Raw genomic sequence first — 16,831 nt, 5'->3', positions numbered from 1 at the left:
TTTTTTTGGGTTTGAGGCCCAATGGCTATGAGCACGCGTGGGAAGCCTCAACTTCAAGGCGCCGGAACGGCGCCTTAGAGTTTGCCTGCGGCCACACTAAGCCGAAAGCGCCCGCTCTCGTCAGATCGCGGAAGCTAAGTGGCTTCAGGCCTGGTTAGTAGCTGCATGGGAGACCGGCTGTGAACCCCAGGTGCTGCAGGCGTTTTTTTGGGTTTGAGGCCCAATGGCTATGAGCACGCGTGGGAAGCCTCAACTTCAAGGCGCCGGAACGGCGCCTTAGAGTTTGCCTGCGGCCACACTAAGCCGAAAGCGCCCGCTCTCGTCAGATCGCGGAAGCTAAGTGGCTTCAGGCCTGGTTAGTAGCTGCATGGGAGACCGGCTGTGAACCCCAGGTGCTGCAGGCGTTTTTTTGGGTTTGAGGCCCAATGGCTATGAGCACGCGTGAGAAGCCTCACCTTCAAGGCGCCGAAACGGCGCCTAGGAGTTTGCCTGCGGCCACACTAAGCCGAAAGCGCCCGCTCTGGTCAGATCGCGGAAGCTAAGCGGCTTCAGGCCTGGTTAGTAGCTGCATGGGAGACCGGCTGTGAACCCCAGGTGCTGCAGGCGTTTTTTTGGGTTTGAGGCCCAATGGCTATGAGCACGCGTGGGAAGCCTCACCTTCAAGGCGCCGAAACGGCGCCTTGGAGTTTGCCTGCGGCCACACTAAGCCGAAAGCGCCCGCTCTCGTCAGATTGTGGAAGCTAAGCGGCTTCAGGCCTGGTTAGTAGCTGCATGGGAGACCGGCTGTGAACCCCAGGTGCTGCAGGCGTTTTTTTGGGTTTGAGGCCCAATGGCTATGAGCACGCGTGGGAAGCCTCACCTTCAAGGCGCCGAAACGGCGCCTTGGAGTTTGCCTGCGGCCACACTAAGCCGAAAGCGCCCGCTCTCGTCAGATCGCGGAAGCTAAGCGGCTTCAGGCCTGGTTAGTAGCTGCATGGGAGACCGGCTGTGAACCCCAGGTGCTGCAGGCGTTTTTTTGGGTTTGAGGCCCAATGGCTATGAGCACGCGTGGGAAGCCTCACCTTCAAGGCGCCGAAACGGCGCCTTGGAGTTTGCCTGCGGCCACACTAAGCCGAAAGCGCCTGCTCTCGTCAGATCGCGGAAGCTAAGCGGCTTCAGGCCTGGTTAGTAGCTGCATGGGAGACCGGCTGTGAACCCCAGGTGCTGCAGGCGTTTTTTTTGGGTTTGAGGCCCAATGGCTATGAGCACGCGTGGGAAGCCTCACCTTCAAGGCGCCGAAACGGCGCCTTGGAGTTTGCCTGCGGCCACACTAAGCCGAAAGCGCCCGCTCTCGTCAGATCGCGGAAGCTAAGCGGCTTCAGGCCTGGTTAGTAGCTGCATGGGAGACCGGCTGTGAACCCCAGGTGCTGCAGGCGTTTTTTTTGGGTTTGAGGCCCAATGGCTATGAGCACGCGTGGGAAGCCTCACCTTCAAGGCGCCGAAACGGCGCCTTGGAGTTTGCCTGCGGCCACACTAAGCCGAAAGCGCCTGCTCTCGTCAGATCGCGGAAGCTAAGCGGCTTCAGGCCTGGTTAGTAGCTGCATGGGAGACCGGCTGTGAACCCCAGGTGCTGCAGGCGTTTTTTTGGGTTTGAGGCCCAATGGCTATGAGCACGCGTGGGAAGCCTCACCTTCAAGGCGCCGGAACGGCGCCTTGGAGTTTGCCTGCGGCCACACTAAGCCGAAAGCGCCCGCTCTCGTCAGATCGCGGAAGCTAAGCGGCTTCAGGCCTGGTTAGTAGCTGCATGGGAGACCGGCTGTGAACCCCAGGTGCTGCAGGCGTTTTTTTGGGTTTGAGGCCCAATGGCTATGAGCACGCGTGGGAAGCCTCACCTTCAAGGCGCCGGAACGGCGCCTTGGAGTTTGCCTGCGGCCACACTAAGCCGAAAGCGCCCGCTCTCGTCAGATCGTGGAAGCTAAGCGGCTTCAGGCCTGGTTAGTAGCTGCATGGGAGACCGGCTGTGAACCCCAGGTGCTGCAGGCGTTTTTTTGGGTTTGAGGCCCAATGGCTATGAGCACGCGTGGGAAGCCTCACCTTCAAGGCGCCGAAACGGCGCCTTGGAGTTTGCCTGTGGCCACACTAAGCCGAAAGCGCCCGCTCTCGTCAGATTGCGGAAGCTAAGCGGCTTCAGGCCTGGTTAGTAGCTGCATGGGAGACCGGCTGTGAACCCCAGGTGCTGCAGGCGTTTTTTTGGGTTTGAGGCCCAATGGCTATGAGCACGCGTGGGAAGCCTCACCTTCAAGGCGCCGAAACGGCGCCTTGGAGTTTGCCTGCGGCCACACTAAGCCGAAAGCGCCCGCTCTCGTCAGATCGCGGAAGCTAAGCGGCTTCAGGCCTGGTTAGTAGCTGCATGGGAGACCGGCTGTGAACCCCAGGTGCTGCAGGCGTTTTTTTGGGTTTGAGGCCCAATGGCTATGAGCACGCGTGGGAAGCCTCAGCTTCAAGGCGCCGAAACGGCGCCTTGGAGTTTGCCTGCGGCCACACTAAGCCGAAAGCGCCCGCTCTCGTCAGATCGTGGAAGCTAAGCGGCTTCAGGCCTGGTTAGTAGCTGCATGGGAGACCGGCTGTGAACCCCAGGTGCTGCAGGCGTTTTTTTGGGTTTGAGGCCCAATGGCTATGAGCACGCGTGGGAAGCCTCACCTTCAAGGCGCCGAAACGGCGCCTTGGAGTTTGCCTGCGGCCACACTAAGCCGAAAGCGCCTGCTCTCGTCAGATCGCGGAAGCTAAGCGGCTTCAGGCCTGGTTAGTAGCTGCATGGGAGACCGGCTGTGAACCCCAGGTGCTGCAGGCGTTTTTTTGGGTTTGAGGCCCAATGGCTATGAGCACGCGTGGGAAGCCTCACCTTCAAGGCGCCGGAACGGCGCCTTGGAGTTTGCCTGCGGCCACACTAAGCCGAAAGCGCCTGCTCTCGTCAGATCGCGGAAGCTAAGCGGCTTCAGGCCTGGTTAGTAGCTGCATGGGAGACCGGCTGTGAACCCCAGGTGCTGCAGGCGTTTTTTTTGGGTTTGAGGCCCAATGGCTATGAGCACGCGTGGGAAGCCTCACCTTCAAGGCGCCGGAACGGCGCCTTGGAGTTTGCCTGCGGCCACACTAAGCCGAAAGCGCCCGCTCTCGTCAGATCGTGGAAGCTAAGCGGCTTCAGGCCTGGTTAGTAGCTGCATGGGAGACCGGCTGTGAACCCCAGGTGCTGCAGGCGTTTTTTTGGGTTTGAGGCCCAATGGCTATGAGCACGCGTGGGAAGCCTCACCTTCAAGGCGCCGAAACGGCGCCTTGGAGTTTGCCTGTGGCCACACTAAGCCGAAAGCGCCCGCTCTCGTCAGATTGCGGAAGCTAAGCGGCTTCAGGCCTGGTTAGTAGCTGCATGGGAGACCGGCTGTGAACCCCAGGTGCTGCAGGCGTTTTCTTGGGTTTGAGGCCCAATGGCTATGAGCACGCGTGGGAAGCCTCACCTTCAAGGCGCCGAAACGGCGCCTTGGAGTTTGCCTGCGGCCACACTAAGCCGAAAGCGCCGGCTCTCGTCAGATCGCGGAAGCTAAGCGGATTCAGGCCTGGTTAGTAGCTGCATGGGAGACCGGCTGTGAACCCCAGGTGCTGCAGGTGTTTTTTTGGGTTTGAGGCCCAATGGCTATGAGCACGCGTGGGAAGCCTCACCTTCAAGGCGCCGAAACGGCGCCTTGGAGTTTGCCTGCGGCCACACTAAGCCGAAAGCGCCCGCTCTCGTCAGATTGCGGAAGCTAAGCGGCTTCTGGCCTGGTTAGTAGCTGCATGGGAGACCGGCTGTGAACCCCAGGTGCTGCAGGCGTTTTTTTTGGGTTTGAGGCCCAATGGCTATGAGCACGCGTGGGAAGCCTCACCTTCAAGGCGCCGAAACGGCGCCTTGGAGTTTGCCTGCGGCCACACTAAGCCGAAAGCGCCCGCTCTCGTCAGATCGCGGAAGCTAAGCGGCTTCAGGCCTGGTTAGTAGCTGCATGGGAGACCGGCTGTGAACCCCAGGTGCTGCAGGCGTTTTTTTGGGTTTGAGGCCCAATGGCTATGAGCACGCGTGGGAAGCCTCACCTTCAAGGCGCCGAAACGGCGCCTTGGAGTTTGCCTGCGGCCACACTAAGCCGAAAGCGCCCGCTCTCGTCAGATCGCGGAAGCTAAGCGGCTTCAGGCCTGGTTAGTAGCTGCATGGGAGACCGGCTGTGAACCCCAGGTGCTGCAGGCGTTTTTTTGGGTTTGAGGCCCAATGGCTATGAGCACGCGTGGGAAGCCTCACCTTCAAGGCGCCGAAACGGCGCCTTGGAGTTTGCCTGCGGCCACACTAAGCCGAAAGCGCCCGCTCTCGTCAGATCGCGGAAGCTAAGCGGCTTCAGGCCTGGTTAGTAGCTGTATGGGAGACCGGCTGTGAACCCCAGGTGCTGCAGGCGTTTTTTTGGGTTTGAGGCCCAATGGCTATGAGCACGCGTGGGAAGCCTCACCTTCAAGGCGCCGAAACGGCGCCTTGGAGTTTGCCTGCGGCCACACTAAGCCGAAAGCGCCCACTCTCGTCAGATCGCGGAAGCTAAGCGGCTTCAGGCCTGGTTAGTAGCTGCATGGGAGACCGGCTGTGAACCCCAGGTGCTGCAGGCGTTTTTTTGGGTTTGAGGCCCAATGGCTATGAGCACGCGTGGGAAGCCTCACCTTCAAGGCGCCGAAACGGCGCCTTGGAGTTCGCCTGCGGCCACACTAAGCCGAAAGCGCCCGCTCTCGTCAGATCGCGGAAGCTAAGCGGCTTCAGGCCTGGTTAGTAGCTGCATGGGAGACCGGCTGTGAACCCCAGGTGCTGCAGGCGTTTTTTTGGGTTTGAGGCCCAATGGCTATGAGCACGCGTGGGAAGCCTCACCTTCAAGGCGCCGGAACGGCGCCTTGGAGTTTGCCTGCGGCCACACTAAGCCGAAAGCGCCCGCTCTCGTCAGATCGTGGAAGCTAAGCAGATTCAGGCCTGGTTAGTAGCTGCATGGGAGACCGGCTGTGAACCCCAGGTGCTGCAGGCGTTTTTTTGGGTTTGAGGCCCAATGGCTATGAGCACGCGTGGGAAGCCTCACCTTCAAGGCGCCGGAACGGCGCCTTGGAGTTTGCCTGCGGCCACACTAAGCCAAAAGCGCCCGCTCTCGTCAGATCGCGGAAGCTAAGCGGCTTCAGGCCTGGTTAGTAGCTGCATGGGAGACCGGCTGTGAACCCCAGGTGCTGCAGGTGTTTTTTTGGGTTTGAGGCCCAATGACTATGAGCACGCGTGGGAAGCCTCACCTTCAAGGCGCCGAAACGGCGCCTTGGAGTTTGCCTGCGGCCACACTAAGCCGAAAGCGCCCGCTCTCGTCAGGTTGCGGAAGCTAAGTGGCTTCAGGCCTGGTTAGTAGCTGCATGGGAGACCGGCTGTGAACCCCAGGGGCTGCAGGCGTTTTTTTGGGTTTGAGGCCCAATGGCTATGAGCACGCGTGGGAAGCCTCACCTTCAAGGCGCCGAAACGGCGCTTTGGAGTTTGCCTGCGGCCACACTAAGCCGAAAGCGCCCGCTCTCGTCAGATCGCGGAAGCTAAGCGGCTTCAGGCCTGGTTAGTAGCTGCATGGGAGACTGGCTGTGAACCCCAGGTGCTGCAGGTGTTTTTTTGGGTTTGAGGCCCAATGGCTATGAGCACGCGTGGGAAGCCTCACCTTCAAGGCGCCGGAACGGCGCCTTAGAGTTTGCCTGCGGCCACACTAAGCCGAAAGCGCCCGCTCTCGTCAGATCGCGGAAGCTAAGCGGCTTCAGGCCTGGTTAGTAGCTGCATGGGAGACCGGCTGTGAACCCCAGGTGCTGCAGGTGTTTTTTTGGGTTTGAGGCCCAATGGCTATGAGCACGCGTGGGAAGCCTCACCTTCAAGGCGCAAGTTTGCCTGCGGCCACACTAAGCCGAAAGCGCCCGCTCTCGTCAGATCGCGGAAGCTAAGCGGCTTCAGGCCTGGTTAGTAGCTGCATGGGAGACCGGCTGTGAATCCCAGGTGCTGCAGGCGTTTTTTTGGGTTTGAGGCCCAATGGCTATGAGCACGCGTGGGAAGCCTCACCTTCAAGGCGCCGAAACGGCGCCTTGGAGTTTGCCTGCAGCCACACTAAGCCGAAAGCGCCCGCTCTCGTCAGATCGCGGAAGCTAAGCGGCTTCAGGCCTGCTTAGTAGCTGCATGGGAGACCGGCTGTGAACCCCAGGTGCTGCAGGGGTTTTTTTGGGTTTGAGGCCCAATGGCTATGAGCACGCGTGGGAAGCCTCACCTTCAAGGCGCCGAAACGGCGCCTTGGAGTTTGCCTGCGGCCACACTAAGCCGAAAGCGCCCGCTCTCGTCAGATCGTGGAAGCTAAGCGGCTTCAGGCCTGGTTAGTAGCTGCATGGGAGACCGGCTGTGAACCCCAGGTGCTGCAGGCGTTTTTTTTGGGTTTGAGGCCCAATGGCTATGAGCACGCGTGGGAAGCCTCACCTTCAAGGCGCCGAAACGGCGCCTTGGAGTTTGCCTGCGGCCACACTAAGCCGAAAGCGCCCGCTCTCGTCAGATCGCGGAAGCTAAGTGGCTTCAGGCCTGGTTAGTAGCTGCATGGGAGACCGGCTGTGAACCCCAGGTGCTGCAGGCGTTTTTTTGGGTTTGAGGCCCAATGGTTATGAGCACGCGTGGGAAGCCTCACCTTCAAGGCGCCGAAACGGCGCCTTGGAGTTTGCCTGCGGCCACACTAAGCCGAAAGCGCCCGCTCTCGTCAGATGGCGGAAGCTAAGTGGCTTCAGGCCTGGTTAGTAGCTGCATGGGAGACCGGCTGTGAACCCCAGGTGCTGCAGGCGTTTTTTTGGGTTTGAGGCCCAATGGCTATGAGCACGCGTGGGAAGCCTCACCTTCAAGGCGCCGGAACGGCGCCTTGGAGTTTGCCTGCGGCCACACTAAGCCGAAAGCGCCCGCTCTCGTCAGATCGCGGAAGCTAAGCGGCTTCAGGCCTGGTTAGTAGCTGCATGGGAGACCGGCTGTGAACCCCAGGTGCTGCAGGCGTTTTTTTTGGGTTTGAGGCCCAATGGCTATGAGCACGCGTGAGAAGCCTCACCTTCAAGGCGCTGAAACGGCGCCTTGGAGTTTGCCTGCGGCCACACTAAGCCGAAAGCGCCCGCTCTCGTCAGATCGCGGAAGCTAAGCGGCTTCGGGCCTGGTTAGTAGCTGCATGGGAGACCGGCTGTGAACCCCAGGTGCTGCAGGTGTTTTTTTGGGTTTGAGGCCCAATGGCTATGAGCACGCGTGGGAAGCCTCACCTTCAAGGCGCCGAAACGGCGCCTTGGAGTTTGCCTGCGGCCACACTAATCCGAAAGCGCCCACTCTCGTCAGATCGCGGAAGCTAAGCGGCTTCAGGCCTGGTTAGTAGCTGCATGGGAGACCGGCTGTGAACCCCAGGTGCTGCAGGCGTTTTTTTGGGTTTGAGGCCCAATGGCTATGAGCACGCGTGGGAAGCCTCACCTTCAAGGCGCCGAAACGGCGCCTTGGAGTTTGCCTGCGGCCACACTAAGCCGAAAGCGCCCGCTCTCGTCAGATCGCGGAAGCTAAGCGGCTTCAGGCCTGGTTAGTAGCTGCATGGGAGACCGGCTGTGAACCCCAGGTGCTGCAGGCGTTTTTTTGGGTTTGAGGCCCAATGGCTATGAGCACGCGTGGGAAGCCTCACCTTCAAGGCGCCGGAACGGCGCCTTGGAGTTTGCCTGCGGCCACACTAAGCCGAAAGCGCCCGCTCTCGTCAGATCGCGGAAGCTAAGCGGCTTCAGGCCTGGTTAGTAGCTGCATGGGAGACCGGCTGTGAACCCCAGGTGCTGCAGGCGTTTTTTTGGGTTTGAGGCCCAATGGCTATGAGCACGCGTGAGAAGCCTCACCTTCAAGGCGCCGGAACGGCGCCTTGGAGTTTGCCTGCGGCCACACTAAGCCGAAAGCGCCCGCTCTCGTCAGATTGCGGAAGCTAAGCGGCTTCAGGCCTGGTTAGTAGCTGCATGGTAGACCGGCTGTGAACCCCAGGTGCTGCAGGCGTTTTTTTGGGTTTGAGGCCCAATGGCTATGAGCACGCGTGGGAAGCCTCACCTTCAAGGCGCCGAAACGGCGCCTTGGAGTTTGCCTGCGGCCACACTAAGCCGAAAGCGCCCGCTCTCGTCAGATCGCGGAAGCTAAGCGGCTTCAGGCCTGGTTAGTAGCTGCATGGGAGACTGGCTGTGAACCCCAGGTGCTGCAGGCGTTTTTTTTGGGTTTGAGGCCCAATGGCTATGAGCACGCGTGGGAAGCCTCACCTTCAAGGAGCCGAAACGGCGCCTTGGAGTTTACCTGCGGCCACACTAAGCCGAAAGCGCCCGCTCTCGTCAGATCGCGGAAGCTAAGCGGCTTCAGGCCTGGTTAGTAGCTGCATGGGAGACCGGCTGTGAACCCCAGGTGCTGCAGGCGTTTTTTTGGGTTTGAGGCCCAATGGCTATGAGCACGCGTGGGAAGCCTCACCTTCAAGGCGCCGAAACGGCGCCTTGGAGTTTGCCTGCGGCCACACTAAGCCGAAAGCGCCCGCTCTCGTCAGATCGCGGAAGCTAAGCGGCTTCAGGCCTGGTTAGTAGCTGCATGGGAGACCGGCTGTGAACCCCAGGTGCTGCAGGCGTTTTTTTGGGTTTGAGGCCCAATGACTATGAGCACGCGTGGGAAGCCTCACCTTCAAGGCGCCGAAACGGCGCCTTGGAGTTTGCCTGCGGCCACACTAAGCCGAAAGCGCCCGCTCTCGTCAGGTTGCGGAAGCTAAGTGGCTTCAGGCCTGGTTAGTAGCTGCATGGGAGACCGGCTGTGAACCCCAGGGGCTGCAGGCGTTTTTTTGGGTTTGAGGCCCAATGGCTATGAGCACGCGTGGGAAGCCTCACCTTCAAGGCGCCGAAACGGCGCTTTGGAGTTTGCCTGCGGCCACACTAAGCCGAAAGCGCCCGCTCTCGTCAGATCGCGGAAGCTAAGCGGCTTCAGGCCTGGTTAGTAGCTGCATGGGAGACTGGCTGTGAACCCCAGGTGCTGCAGGTGTTTTTTTGGGTTTGAGGCCCAATGGCTATGAGCACGCGTGGGAAGCCTCACCTTCAAGGCGCCGGAACGGCGCCTTAGAGTTTGCCTGCGGCCACACTAAGCCGAAAGCGCCCGCTCTCGTCAGATCGCGGAAGCTAAGCGGCTTCAGGCCTGGTTAGTAGCTGCATGGGAGACCGGCTGTGAACCCCAGGTGCTGCAGGCGTTTTTTTGGGTTTGAGGCCCAATGGCTATGAGCACGCGTGGGAAGCCTCACCTTCAAGGCGCCGAAACGGCGCCTTGGAGTTTGCCTGCGGCCACACTAAGCCGAAAGCGCCCGCTCTCGTCAGATCGCGGAAGCTAAGCGGCTTCAGGCCTGGTTAGTAGCTGCATGGGAGACCGGCTGTGAATCCCAGGTGCTGCAGGCGTTTTTTTGGGTTTGAGGCCCAATGGCTATGAGCACGCGTGGGAAGCCTCACCTTCAAGGCGCCGAAACGGCGCCTTGGAGTTTGCCTGCAGCCACACTAAGCCGAAAGCGCCCGCTCTCGTCAGATCGCGGAAGCTAAGCGGCTTCAGGCCTGCTTAGTAGCTGCATGGGAGACCGGCTGTGAACCCCAGGTGCTGCAGGCGTTTTTTTGGGTTTGAGGCCCAATGGCTATGAGCACGCGTGGGAAGCCTCACCTTCAAGGCGCCGAAACGGCGCCTTGGAGTTTGCCTGCGGCCACACTAAGCCGAAAGCGCCCGCTCTCGTCAGATCGTGGAAGCTAAGCGGCTTCAGGCCTGGTTAGTAGCTGCATGGGAGACCGGCTGTGAACCCCAGGTGCTGCAGGCGTTTTTTTGGGTTTGAGGCCCAATGGCTATGAGCACGCGTGGGAAGCCTCACCTTCAAGGCGCCGAAACGGCGCCTTGGAGTTTGCCTGCGGCCACACTAAGCCGAAAGCGCCCGCTCTCGTCAGATCGCGGAAGCTAAGCGGCTTCAGGCCTGGTTAGTAGCTGCATGGGAGACCGGCTGTGAACCCCAGGTGCTGCAGGCGTTTTTTTGGGTTTGAGGCCCAATGGTTATGAGCACGCGTGGGAAGCCTCACCTTCAAGGCGCCGAAACGGCGCCTTGGAGTTTGCCTGCGGCCACACTAAGCCGAAAGCGCCCGCTCTCGTCAGATGGCGGAAGCTAAGTGGCTTCAGGCCTGGTTAGTAGCTGCATGGGAGACCGGCTGTGAACCCCAGGTGCTGCAGGCGTTTTTTTGGGTTTGAGGCCCAATGGCTATGAGCACGCGTGGGAAGCCTCACCTTCAAGGCGCCGAAACGGCGCCTTGGAGTTTGCCTGCGGCCACACTAAGCCGAAAGCGCCCGCTCTCGTCAGATCGCGGAAGCTAAGCGGCTTCAGGCCTAGTTAGTAGCTGCATGGGAGACCGGCTGTGAACCCCAGGTGCTGCAGGCGTTTTTTTTGGGTTTGAGGCCCAATGGCTATGAGCACGCGTGGGAAGCCTCACCTTCAAGGCGCCGGAACGGCGCCTTGGAGTTTGCCTGCGGCCACACTAAGCCGAAAGCGCCCGCTCTCGTCAGATCGCGGAAGCTAAGCGGCTTCAGGCCTGGTTAGTAGCTGCATGGGAGACCGGCTGTGAACCCCAGGTGCTGCAGGCGTTTTTTTTGGGTTTGAGGCCCAATGGCTATGAGCACGCGTGAGAAGCCTCACCTTCAAGGCGCTGAAACGGCGCCTTGGAGTTTGCCTGCGGCCACACTAAGCCGAAAGCGCCCGCTCTCGTCAGATCGCGGAAGCTAAGCGGCTTCGGGCCTGGTTAGTAGCTGCATGGGAGACCGGCTGTGAACCCCAGGTGCTGCAGGTGTTTTTTTGGGTTTGAGGCCCAATGGCTATGAGCACGCGTGGGAAGCCTCACCTTCAAGGCGCCGAAACGGCGCCTTGCAGTTTGCCTGCGGCCACACTAATCCGAAAGCGCCCGCTCTCGTCAGATCGCGGAAGCTAAGCGGCTTCAGGCCTGGTTAGTAGCTGCATGGGAGACCGGCTGTGAACCCCAGGTGCTGCAGGCGTTTTTTTGGGTTTGAGGCCCAATGGCTATGAGCACGCGTGGGAAGCCTCACCTTCAAGGCGCCGAAACGGCGCCTTGGAGTTTGCCTGCGGCCACACTAAGCCGAAAGCGCCCGCTCTCGTCAGATTGCGGAAGCTAAGCGGCTTCTGGCCTGGTTAGTAGCTGCATGGGAGACCGGCTGTGAACCCCAGGTGCTGCAGGTGTTTTTTTGGGTTTGAGGCCCAATGGCTATGAGCACGCGTGGGAAGCCTCACCTTCAAGGCGCCGAAACGGCGCCTTGGAGTTTGCCTGCGGCCACACTAAGCCGAAAGCGCCCGCTCTCGTCAGATCGCGGAAGCTAAGCGGCTTCAGGCCTGGTTAGTAGCTGCATGGGAGACCGGCTGTGAACCCCAGGTGCTGCAGGCGTTTTTTTGGGTTTGAGGCCCAATGGCTATGAGCCCGCGTGGGAAGCCTCACCTTCAAGGCGCCGAAACGGCGCCTTGGAGTTTGCCTGCGGCTACACTAAGCCGAAAGCGCCCGCTCTCGTCAGATCGCGGAAGCTAAGCGGCTTCAGGCCTGGTTAGTAGCTGCATGGGAGACCGACTGTGAACCCCAGGTGCTGCAGGCGTTTTTTTTGGGTTTGAGGCCCAATGGCTATGAGCACGCGTGGGAAGCCTCACCTTCAAGGCGCCGGAACGGCGCCTTGGAGTTTGCCTGCGGCCACACTAAGCCGAAAGCGCCCGCTCTCGTCAGATCGCGGAAGCTAAGCGGCTTCAGGCCTGGTTAGTAGCTGCATGGGAGACCGGCTGTGAACCCCAGGTGCTGCAGGCGTTTTTTGGGGTTTGAGGCCCAATGGCTATGAGCACGCGTGGGAAGCCTCACCTTCAAGGCGCCGGAACGGCGCCTTGGAGTTTGCCTGCGGCCACACTAAGCCGAAAGCGCCCGCTCTCGTCAGATCGCGGAAGCTAAGCGGCTTCAGGCCTGGTTAGTAGCTGCATGGGAGACCGGCTGTGAACCCCAGGTGCTGCAGGCGTTTTTTTTGGGTTTGAGGCCCAATGGCTATGAGCACGCGTGGGAAGCCTCACCTTCAAGGCGCCGGAACGGCGGCTTGGAGTTTGCCTGTGGCCACACTAAGCCGAAAGCGCCCGCTCTCGTCAGATCGCGGAAGCTAAGCGGCTTCAGGCCTGGTTAGTAGCTGCATGGGAGACCGGCTGTGAACCCCAGGTGCTGCAGGCGTTTTTTTGGGTTTGAGGCCCAATGGCTATGAGCACGCGTGGGAAGCCTCACCTTCAAGGCGCCGGAACGGCGGCTTGGAGTTTGCCTGTGGCCACACTAAGCCGAAAGCGCCCGCTCTCGTCAGATCGCGGAAGCTAAGCGGCTTCAGGCCTGGTTAGTAGCTGCATGGGAGACCGGCTGTGAACCCCAGGTGCTGCAGGCGTTTTTTTGGGTTTAAGGCCCAATGGCTATGAGCACGCGTGGGAAGCCTCACCTTCAAGGCGCCGAAACGGCGCCTTGGAGTTTGCCTGCGGCCACACTAAGCCGAAAGCGCCCGCTCTCGTCAGATCGTGGAAGCTAAGCGGCTTCAGGCCTGGTTAGTAGCTGCATGGGAGACCGGCTGTGAACCCCAGGTGCTGCAGGTGTTTTTTTGGGTTTGAGGCCCAATGGCTATGAGCACGCGTGGGAAGCCTCACCTTCAAGGCGCCGAAACGGCGCCTTGGATTTTGCCTGCGGCTACACTAAGCCGAAAGCGCCCGCTCTCATCAGATCGCGGAAGCTAAGCAGCTTCAGGCCTGGTTAGTAGCTGCATGGGAGACCGGCTGTGAACCCCAGGTGCTGCAGGTGTTTTTTTGGGTTTGAGGCCCAATGGCTATGAGCACGCGTGGGAAGCCTCACCTTCAAGGCCCCGAAACGGCGCCTTGGAGTTTGCCTGCGGCCACACTAAGCCGAAAGCGCCCGCTCTCGTCAGATTGCGGAAGCTAAGCGGCTTCAGGCCTGGTTAGTAGCTGCATGGGAGACCGGCTGTGAACCCCAGGTGCTGCAGGCGTTTTTTTGGGTTTGAGGCCCAATGGCTATGAGCACGCGTGGGAAGCCTCACCTTCAAGGCGCCGAAACGGCGCCTTGGAGTTTGCCTGCGGCCACACTAAGCCGAAAGCGCCCGCTCTCGTCAGATCGCGGAAGCTAAGCGGCTTCAGGCCTGGTTAGTAGCTGCATGGGAGACCGGCTGTGAACCCCAGGTGCTGCAGGCGCTTTTTTGGGTTTGAGGCCCAATGGCTATGAGCACGCGTGGGAAGCCTCACCTTCAAGGCGCCGGAACGGCGCCTTGGAGTTTGCCTGCGGCCACACTAAGCTGAAAGCGCCCGCTCTCGTCAGATCGCGGAAGCTAAGCGGCTTCAGGCCTGGTTAGTAGCTGCATGGGAGACCGGCTGTGAACCCCAGGTGCTGCAGGCGTTTTTTTGGGTTTGAGGCCCAATGGCTATGAGCACGCGTGGGAAGCCTCACCTTCAAGGCGCCGAAACGGCGCCTTGGAGTTTGCCTGCGGCCACACTAAGCCGAAAGCGCCCGCTCTCGTCAGATCGCGGAAGCTAAGCGGCTTCAGGCCTGGTTAGTAGCTGCATGGGAGACCGGCTGTGAACCCCAGGTGCTGCAGGCGTTTTTTTGGGTTTGAGGCCCAATGGCTATGAGCACGCGTGGGAAGCCTCACCTTCAAGGCGCCGGAACGGCGCCTTGGAGTTTGCCTGCGGCCACACTAAGCCGAAAGCGCCCGCTCTCGTCAGATCGCGGAAGCTAAGCGGCTTCAGGCCTGGTTAGTAGCTGCATGGGAGACCGGCTGTGAACCCCAGGTGCTGCAGGTGTTTTTTTGGGTTTGAGGCCCAATGGCTATGAGCACGCGTGGGAAGCCTCACCTTCAAGGCGCCGAAACGGCGCCTTGGAGTTTGCCTGCGGCCACACTAAGCCGAAAGCGCCCGCTCTCGTCAGATCGCGGAAGCTAAGCGGCTTCAGGCCTGGTTAGTAGCTGCATGGGAGACCGGCTGTGAACCCCAGGTGCTGCAGGCGTTTTTTTGGGTTTGAGGCCCAATGGTTATGAGCACGCGTGGGAAGCCTCACCTTCAAGGCGCCGAAACGGCGCCTTGGAGTTTGCCTGCGGCCACACTAAGCCGAAAGCGCCCGCTCTCGTCAGATCGCGGAAGCTAAGCGGCTTCAGGCCTAGTTAGTAGCTGCATGGGAGACCGGCTGTGAACCCCAGGTGCTGCAGGCGTTTTTTTGGGTTTGAGGCCCAATGGCTATGAGCACGCGTGGGAAGCCTCACCTTCAAGGCGCCGGAACGGCGCCTTGTAGTTTGCCTGCGGCCACACTAAGCCGAAAGCGCCCGCTCTCGTCAGATCGCGGAAGCTAAGCGGCTTCAGGCCTGGTTAGTAGCTGCATGGGAGACCGGCTGTGAACCCCAGGTGCTGCAGGCGTTTTTTTGGGTTTGAGGCCCAATGGCTATGAGCACGCGTGAGAAGCCTCACCTTCAAGGCGCTGAAACGGCGCCTTGGAGTTTGCCTGCGGCCACACTAAGCCGAAAGCGCCCGCTCTCGTCAGATCGCGGAAGCTAAGCGGCTTCGGGCCTGGTTAGTAGCTGCATGGGAGACCGGCTGTGAACCCCAGGTGCTGCAGGTGTTTTTTTGGGTTTGAGGCCCAATGGCTATGAGCACGCGTGGGAAGCCTCACCTTCAAGGCGCCGAAACGGCGCCTTGGAGTTTGCCTGCGGCCACACTAATCCGAAAGCGCCCGCTCTCGTCAGATCGCGGAAGCTAAGCGGCTTCAGGCCTGGTTAGTAGCTGCATGGGAGACCGGCTGTGAACCCCAGGTGCTGCAGGCGTTTTTTTTGGGTTTGAGGCCCAATGGCTATGAGCACGCGTGGGAAGCCTCACCTTCAAGGCGCCGAAACGGCGCCTTGGAGTTTGCCTGCGGCCACACTAAGCCGAAAGCGCCCGCTCTCGTCAGATTGCGGAAGCTAAGCGGCTTCTGGCCTGGTTAGTAGCTGCATGGGAGACCGGCTGTGAACCCCAGGTGCTGCAGGTGTTTTTTTGGGTTTGAGGCCCAATGGCTATGAGCACGCGTGGGAAGCCTCACCTTCAAGGCGCCGAAACGGCGCCTTGGAGTTTGCCTGCGGCCACACTAAGCCGAAAGCGCCCGCTCTCGTCAGATCGCGGAAGCTAAGCGGCTTCAGGCCTGGTTAGTAGCTGCATGGGAGACCGGCTGTGAACCCCAGGTGCTGCAGGCGTTTTTTTGGGTTTGAGGCCCAATGGCTATGAGCACGCGTGGGAAGCCTCACCTTCAAGGCGCCGAAACGGCGCCTTGGAGTTTGCCTGCGGCTACACTAAGCCGAAAGCGCCCGCTCTCGTCAGATCGCGGAAGCTAAGCGGCTTCAGGCCTGGTTAGTAGCTGCATGGGAGGCCGACTGTGAACCCCAGGTGCTGCAGGCGTTTTTTTTGGGTTTGAGGCCCAATGGCTATGAGCACGCGTGGGAAGCCTCACCTTCAAGGCGCCGGAACGGCGCCTTGGAGTTTGCCTGCGGCCACACTAAGCCGAAAGCGCCCGCTCTCGTCAGATCGCGGAAGCTAAGCGGCTTCAGGCCTGGTTAGTAGCTGCATGGGAGACCGGCTGTGAACCCCAGGTGCTGCAGGCGTTTTTTTGGGTTTGAGGCCCAATGGCTATGAGCACGCGTGGGAAGTCTCACCTTCAAGGCGCCGAAACGGCGCCTTGGAGTTTGCCTGTGGCCACACTAAGCCGAAAGCGCCCGCTCTCGTCAGATCGCGGAAGCTAAGCGGCTTCAGGCCTGGTTAGTAGCTGCATGGGAGACCGGCTGTGAACCCCAGGTGCTGCAGGCGTTTTTTTGGGTTTGAGGCCCAATGGCTATGAGCACGCGTGGGAAGCCTCACCTTCAAGGCGCCGGAACGGCGGCTTGGAGTTTGCCTGTGGCCACACTAAGCCGAAAGCGCCCGCTCTCGTCAGATCGCGGAAGCTAAGCGGCTTCAGGCCTGGTTAGTAGCTGCATGGGAGACCGGCTGTGAACCCCAGGTGCTGCAGGCGTTTTTTTGGGTTTGAGGCCCAATGGCTATGAGCACGCGTGGGAAGCCTCACCTTCAAGGCGCCGGAACGGCGGCTTGGAGTTTGCCTGTGGCCACACTAAGCCGAAAGCGCCCGCTCTCGTCAGATCGCGGAAGCTAAGCGGCTTCAGGCCTGGTTAGTAGCTGCATGGGAGACCGGCTGTGAACCCCAGGTGCTGCAGGCGTTTTTTTGGGTTTAAGGCCCAATGGCTATGAGCACGCGTGGGAAGCCTCACCTTCAAGGCGCCGAAACGGCGCCTTGGAGTTTGCCTGCGGCCACACTAAGCCGAAAGCGCCCGCTCTCGTCAGATCGTGGAAGCTAAGCGGCTTCAGGCCTGGTTAGTAGCTGCATGGGAGACCGGCTGTGAACCCCAGGTGCTGCAGGCGTTTTTTTGGGTTTGAGGCCCAATGGCTATGAGCACGCGTGGGAAGCCTCACCTTCAAGGCGCCGAAACGGCGCCTTGGATTTTGCCTGCGGCTACACTAAGCCGAAAGCGCCCGCTCTCGTCAGATCGCGGAAGCTAAGCAGCGTCAGGCCTGGTTAGTAGCTGCATGGGAGACCGGCTGTGAACCCCAGGTGCTGCAGGCGTTTTTTTGGGTTTGAGGCCCAATGGCTATGAGCACGCGTGGGAAGCCTCACCTTCAAGGCCCCGAAA

The 16,831-nt window shown here is 60.4% G+C and overlaps 83 pseudogenes; all 83 read left to right on the top strand.

Moving 5' to 3' along the window:
• Nucleotides 1–83: 83 nt before the first annotated feature.
• LOC137551911 (5S ribosomal RNA) lies at nucleotides 84–201 on the top strand (annotated as a pseudogene).
• Nucleotides 202–285: 84 nt separating this feature from the next.
• On the top strand, nucleotides 286–403 carry LOC137551910 (5S ribosomal RNA; annotated as a pseudogene).
• An 84-nt stretch (nucleotides 404–487) lies between these two features.
• Nucleotides 488–605, top strand: LOC137552862 (5S ribosomal RNA; annotated as a pseudogene).
• Nucleotides 606–689: 84 nt separating this feature from the next.
• On the top strand, nucleotides 690–807 carry LOC137553467 (5S ribosomal RNA; annotated as a pseudogene).
• An 84-nt stretch (nucleotides 808–891) lies between these two features.
• On the top strand, nucleotides 892–1,009 carry LOC137550374 (5S ribosomal RNA; annotated as a pseudogene).
• Nucleotides 1,010–1,093: 84 nt separating this feature from the next.
• On the top strand, nucleotides 1,094–1,211 carry LOC137551791 (5S ribosomal RNA; annotated as a pseudogene).
• An 85-nt stretch (nucleotides 1,212–1,296) lies between these two features.
• LOC137550373 (5S ribosomal RNA) lies at nucleotides 1,297–1,414 on the top strand (annotated as a pseudogene).
• An 85-nt stretch (nucleotides 1,415–1,499) lies between these two features.
• Nucleotides 1,500–1,617, top strand: LOC137551789 (5S ribosomal RNA; annotated as a pseudogene).
• Nucleotides 1,618–1,701: 84 nt separating this feature from the next.
• LOC137550371 (5S ribosomal RNA) lies at nucleotides 1,702–1,819 on the top strand (annotated as a pseudogene).
• Nucleotides 1,820–1,903: 84 nt separating this feature from the next.
• On the top strand, nucleotides 1,904–2,021 carry LOC137552285 (5S ribosomal RNA; annotated as a pseudogene).
• Nucleotides 2,022–2,105: 84 nt separating this feature from the next.
• LOC137552968 (5S ribosomal RNA) lies at nucleotides 2,106–2,223 on the top strand (annotated as a pseudogene).
• An 84-nt stretch (nucleotides 2,224–2,307) lies between these two features.
• Nucleotides 2,308–2,425, top strand: LOC137550370 (5S ribosomal RNA; annotated as a pseudogene).
• Nucleotides 2,426–2,509: 84 nt separating this feature from the next.
• Nucleotides 2,510–2,627, top strand: LOC137552284 (5S ribosomal RNA; annotated as a pseudogene).
• An 84-nt stretch (nucleotides 2,628–2,711) lies between these two features.
• Nucleotides 2,712–2,829, top strand: LOC137551788 (5S ribosomal RNA; annotated as a pseudogene).
• An 84-nt stretch (nucleotides 2,830–2,913) lies between these two features.
• On the top strand, nucleotides 2,914–3,031 carry LOC137551787 (5S ribosomal RNA; annotated as a pseudogene).
• An 85-nt stretch (nucleotides 3,032–3,116) lies between these two features.
• LOC137552283 (5S ribosomal RNA) lies at nucleotides 3,117–3,234 on the top strand (annotated as a pseudogene).
• Nucleotides 3,235–3,318: 84 nt separating this feature from the next.
• On the top strand, nucleotides 3,319–3,436 carry LOC137552967 (5S ribosomal RNA; annotated as a pseudogene).
• Nucleotides 3,437–3,520: 84 nt separating this feature from the next.
• Nucleotides 3,521–3,638, top strand: LOC137553962 (5S ribosomal RNA; annotated as a pseudogene).
• An 84-nt stretch (nucleotides 3,639–3,722) lies between these two features.
• Nucleotides 3,723–3,840, top strand: LOC137553457 (5S ribosomal RNA; annotated as a pseudogene).
• An 85-nt stretch (nucleotides 3,841–3,925) lies between these two features.
• On the top strand, nucleotides 3,926–4,043 carry LOC137550369 (5S ribosomal RNA; annotated as a pseudogene).
• Nucleotides 4,044–4,127: 84 nt separating this feature from the next.
• LOC137550368 (5S ribosomal RNA) lies at nucleotides 4,128–4,245 on the top strand (annotated as a pseudogene).
• Nucleotides 4,246–4,329: 84 nt separating this feature from the next.
• On the top strand, nucleotides 4,330–4,447 carry LOC137550037 (5S ribosomal RNA; annotated as a pseudogene).
• Nucleotides 4,448–4,531: 84 nt separating this feature from the next.
• Nucleotides 4,532–4,649, top strand: LOC137553013 (5S ribosomal RNA; annotated as a pseudogene).
• Nucleotides 4,650–4,733: 84 nt separating this feature from the next.
• Nucleotides 4,734–4,851, top strand: LOC137550367 (5S ribosomal RNA; annotated as a pseudogene).
• An 84-nt stretch (nucleotides 4,852–4,935) lies between these two features.
• LOC137554207 (5S ribosomal RNA) lies at nucleotides 4,936–5,053 on the top strand (annotated as a pseudogene).
• Nucleotides 5,054–5,137: 84 nt separating this feature from the next.
• On the top strand, nucleotides 5,138–5,255 carry LOC137552679 (5S ribosomal RNA; annotated as a pseudogene).
• Nucleotides 5,256–5,339: 84 nt separating this feature from the next.
• Nucleotides 5,340–5,457, top strand: LOC137554383 (5S ribosomal RNA; annotated as a pseudogene).
• Nucleotides 5,458–5,541: 84 nt separating this feature from the next.
• Nucleotides 5,542–5,659, top strand: LOC137552412 (5S ribosomal RNA; annotated as a pseudogene).
• An 84-nt stretch (nucleotides 5,660–5,743) lies between these two features.
• LOC137550827 (5S ribosomal RNA) lies at nucleotides 5,744–5,861 on the top strand (annotated as a pseudogene).
• A 69-nt stretch (nucleotides 5,862–5,930) lies between these two features.
• LOC137549724 (5S ribosomal RNA) lies at nucleotides 5,931–6,048 on the top strand (annotated as a pseudogene).
• An 85-nt stretch (nucleotides 6,049–6,133) lies between these two features.
• Nucleotides 6,134–6,249, top strand: LOC137553232 (5S ribosomal RNA; annotated as a pseudogene).
• Nucleotides 6,250–6,334: 85 nt separating this feature from the next.
• LOC137552282 (5S ribosomal RNA) lies at nucleotides 6,335–6,452 on the top strand (annotated as a pseudogene).
• Nucleotides 6,453–6,537: 85 nt separating this feature from the next.
• LOC137551908 (5S ribosomal RNA) lies at nucleotides 6,538–6,655 on the top strand (annotated as a pseudogene).
• Nucleotides 6,656–6,739: 84 nt separating this feature from the next.
• LOC137553792 (5S ribosomal RNA) lies at nucleotides 6,740–6,857 on the top strand (annotated as a pseudogene).
• An 84-nt stretch (nucleotides 6,858–6,941) lies between these two features.
• LOC137550365 (5S ribosomal RNA) lies at nucleotides 6,942–7,059 on the top strand (annotated as a pseudogene).
• An 85-nt stretch (nucleotides 7,060–7,144) lies between these two features.
• On the top strand, nucleotides 7,145–7,262 carry LOC137551414 (5S ribosomal RNA; annotated as a pseudogene).
• An 84-nt stretch (nucleotides 7,263–7,346) lies between these two features.
• Nucleotides 7,347–7,464, top strand: LOC137553892 (5S ribosomal RNA; annotated as a pseudogene).
• An 84-nt stretch (nucleotides 7,465–7,548) lies between these two features.
• LOC137550364 (5S ribosomal RNA) lies at nucleotides 7,549–7,666 on the top strand (annotated as a pseudogene).
• An 84-nt stretch (nucleotides 7,667–7,750) lies between these two features.
• On the top strand, nucleotides 7,751–7,868 carry LOC137550363 (5S ribosomal RNA; annotated as a pseudogene).
• An 84-nt stretch (nucleotides 7,869–7,952) lies between these two features.
• LOC137553360 (5S ribosomal RNA) lies at nucleotides 7,953–8,070 on the top strand (annotated as a pseudogene).
• An 84-nt stretch (nucleotides 8,071–8,154) lies between these two features.
• Nucleotides 8,155–8,272, top strand: LOC137552080 (5S ribosomal RNA; annotated as a pseudogene).
• Nucleotides 8,273–8,357: 85 nt separating this feature from the next.
• Nucleotides 8,358–8,475, top strand: LOC137549521 (5S ribosomal RNA; annotated as a pseudogene).
• An 84-nt stretch (nucleotides 8,476–8,559) lies between these two features.
• On the top strand, nucleotides 8,560–8,677 carry LOC137550362 (5S ribosomal RNA; annotated as a pseudogene).
• Nucleotides 8,678–8,761: 84 nt separating this feature from the next.
• On the top strand, nucleotides 8,762–8,879 carry LOC137554382 (5S ribosomal RNA; annotated as a pseudogene).
• An 84-nt stretch (nucleotides 8,880–8,963) lies between these two features.
• Nucleotides 8,964–9,081, top strand: LOC137552411 (5S ribosomal RNA; annotated as a pseudogene).
• An 84-nt stretch (nucleotides 9,082–9,165) lies between these two features.
• On the top strand, nucleotides 9,166–9,283 carry LOC137550361 (5S ribosomal RNA; annotated as a pseudogene).
• An 84-nt stretch (nucleotides 9,284–9,367) lies between these two features.
• Nucleotides 9,368–9,485, top strand: LOC137549723 (5S ribosomal RNA; annotated as a pseudogene).
• An 84-nt stretch (nucleotides 9,486–9,569) lies between these two features.
• LOC137552685 (5S ribosomal RNA) lies at nucleotides 9,570–9,687 on the top strand (annotated as a pseudogene).
• Nucleotides 9,688–9,771: 84 nt separating this feature from the next.
• On the top strand, nucleotides 9,772–9,889 carry LOC137552281 (5S ribosomal RNA; annotated as a pseudogene).
• An 84-nt stretch (nucleotides 9,890–9,973) lies between these two features.
• LOC137550360 (5S ribosomal RNA) lies at nucleotides 9,974–10,091 on the top strand (annotated as a pseudogene).
• Nucleotides 10,092–10,175: 84 nt separating this feature from the next.
• On the top strand, nucleotides 10,176–10,293 carry LOC137553791 (5S ribosomal RNA; annotated as a pseudogene).
• An 84-nt stretch (nucleotides 10,294–10,377) lies between these two features.
• On the top strand, nucleotides 10,378–10,495 carry LOC137552549 (5S ribosomal RNA; annotated as a pseudogene).
• An 85-nt stretch (nucleotides 10,496–10,580) lies between these two features.
• On the top strand, nucleotides 10,581–10,698 carry LOC137550359 (5S ribosomal RNA; annotated as a pseudogene).
• An 85-nt stretch (nucleotides 10,699–10,783) lies between these two features.
• LOC137551412 (5S ribosomal RNA) lies at nucleotides 10,784–10,901 on the top strand (annotated as a pseudogene).
• Nucleotides 10,902–10,985: 84 nt separating this feature from the next.
• Nucleotides 10,986–11,103, top strand: LOC137552208 (5S ribosomal RNA; annotated as a pseudogene).
• An 84-nt stretch (nucleotides 11,104–11,187) lies between these two features.
• On the top strand, nucleotides 11,188–11,305 carry LOC137553598 (5S ribosomal RNA; annotated as a pseudogene).
• An 84-nt stretch (nucleotides 11,306–11,389) lies between these two features.
• LOC137550358 (5S ribosomal RNA) lies at nucleotides 11,390–11,507 on the top strand (annotated as a pseudogene).
• An 84-nt stretch (nucleotides 11,508–11,591) lies between these two features.
• Nucleotides 11,592–11,709, top strand: LOC137551310 (5S ribosomal RNA; annotated as a pseudogene).
• An 85-nt stretch (nucleotides 11,710–11,794) lies between these two features.
• Nucleotides 11,795–11,912, top strand: LOC137550357 (5S ribosomal RNA; annotated as a pseudogene).
• Nucleotides 11,913–11,996: 84 nt separating this feature from the next.
• On the top strand, nucleotides 11,997–12,114 carry LOC137550356 (5S ribosomal RNA; annotated as a pseudogene).
• An 85-nt stretch (nucleotides 12,115–12,199) lies between these two features.
• On the top strand, nucleotides 12,200–12,317 carry LOC137551368 (5S ribosomal RNA; annotated as a pseudogene).
• Nucleotides 12,318–12,401: 84 nt separating this feature from the next.
• On the top strand, nucleotides 12,402–12,519 carry LOC137551366 (5S ribosomal RNA; annotated as a pseudogene).
• An 84-nt stretch (nucleotides 12,520–12,603) lies between these two features.
• LOC137552541 (5S ribosomal RNA) lies at nucleotides 12,604–12,721 on the top strand (annotated as a pseudogene).
• Nucleotides 12,722–12,805: 84 nt separating this feature from the next.
• Nucleotides 12,806–12,923, top strand: LOC137552842 (5S ribosomal RNA; annotated as a pseudogene).
• An 84-nt stretch (nucleotides 12,924–13,007) lies between these two features.
• Nucleotides 13,008–13,125, top strand: LOC137552366 (5S ribosomal RNA; annotated as a pseudogene).
• An 84-nt stretch (nucleotides 13,126–13,209) lies between these two features.
• Nucleotides 13,210–13,327, top strand: LOC137550354 (5S ribosomal RNA; annotated as a pseudogene).
• Nucleotides 13,328–13,411: 84 nt separating this feature from the next.
• On the top strand, nucleotides 13,412–13,529 carry LOC137551432 (5S ribosomal RNA; annotated as a pseudogene).
• An 84-nt stretch (nucleotides 13,530–13,613) lies between these two features.
• On the top strand, nucleotides 13,614–13,731 carry LOC137550353 (5S ribosomal RNA; annotated as a pseudogene).
• An 84-nt stretch (nucleotides 13,732–13,815) lies between these two features.
• Nucleotides 13,816–13,933, top strand: LOC137550826 (5S ribosomal RNA; annotated as a pseudogene).
• Nucleotides 13,934–14,017: 84 nt separating this feature from the next.
• Nucleotides 14,018–14,135, top strand: LOC137550352 (5S ribosomal RNA; annotated as a pseudogene).
• Nucleotides 14,136–14,219: 84 nt separating this feature from the next.
• On the top strand, nucleotides 14,220–14,337 carry LOC137552548 (5S ribosomal RNA; annotated as a pseudogene).
• An 84-nt stretch (nucleotides 14,338–14,421) lies between these two features.
• On the top strand, nucleotides 14,422–14,539 carry LOC137550351 (5S ribosomal RNA; annotated as a pseudogene).
• An 84-nt stretch (nucleotides 14,540–14,623) lies between these two features.
• LOC137551411 (5S ribosomal RNA) lies at nucleotides 14,624–14,741 on the top strand (annotated as a pseudogene).
• Nucleotides 14,742–14,825: 84 nt separating this feature from the next.
• Nucleotides 14,826–14,943, top strand: LOC137552206 (5S ribosomal RNA; annotated as a pseudogene).
• Nucleotides 14,944–15,028: 85 nt separating this feature from the next.
• On the top strand, nucleotides 15,029–15,146 carry LOC137553597 (5S ribosomal RNA; annotated as a pseudogene).
• Nucleotides 15,147–15,230: 84 nt separating this feature from the next.
• Nucleotides 15,231–15,348, top strand: LOC137550350 (5S ribosomal RNA; annotated as a pseudogene).
• Nucleotides 15,349–15,432: 84 nt separating this feature from the next.
• On the top strand, nucleotides 15,433–15,550 carry LOC137552604 (5S ribosomal RNA; annotated as a pseudogene).
• An 85-nt stretch (nucleotides 15,551–15,635) lies between these two features.
• LOC137550349 (5S ribosomal RNA) lies at nucleotides 15,636–15,753 on the top strand (annotated as a pseudogene).
• Nucleotides 15,754–15,837: 84 nt separating this feature from the next.
• Nucleotides 15,838–15,955, top strand: LOC137551365 (5S ribosomal RNA; annotated as a pseudogene).
• Nucleotides 15,956–16,039: 84 nt separating this feature from the next.
• On the top strand, nucleotides 16,040–16,157 carry LOC137551364 (5S ribosomal RNA; annotated as a pseudogene).
• Nucleotides 16,158–16,241: 84 nt separating this feature from the next.
• On the top strand, nucleotides 16,242–16,359 carry LOC137551363 (5S ribosomal RNA; annotated as a pseudogene).
• An 84-nt stretch (nucleotides 16,360–16,443) lies between these two features.
• LOC137552280 (5S ribosomal RNA) lies at nucleotides 16,444–16,561 on the top strand (annotated as a pseudogene).
• An 84-nt stretch (nucleotides 16,562–16,645) lies between these two features.
• Nucleotides 16,646–16,763, top strand: LOC137554075 (5S ribosomal RNA; annotated as a pseudogene).
• Nucleotides 16,764–16,831: the final 68 nt, after the last annotated feature.

Source organism: Hyperolius riggenbachi, chromosome 2, assembly GCF_040937935.1.
Source record: "Hyperolius riggenbachi isolate aHypRig1 chromosome 2, aHypRig1.pri, whole genome shotgun sequence".
NCBI lineage: Eukaryota > Metazoa > Chordata > Amphibia > Anura > Hyperoliidae > Hyperolius > Hyperolius riggenbachi.
Note: the sequence above shows the minus strand (reverse complement) of the source record. Positions and strands in the feature narration are given on the sequence as shown.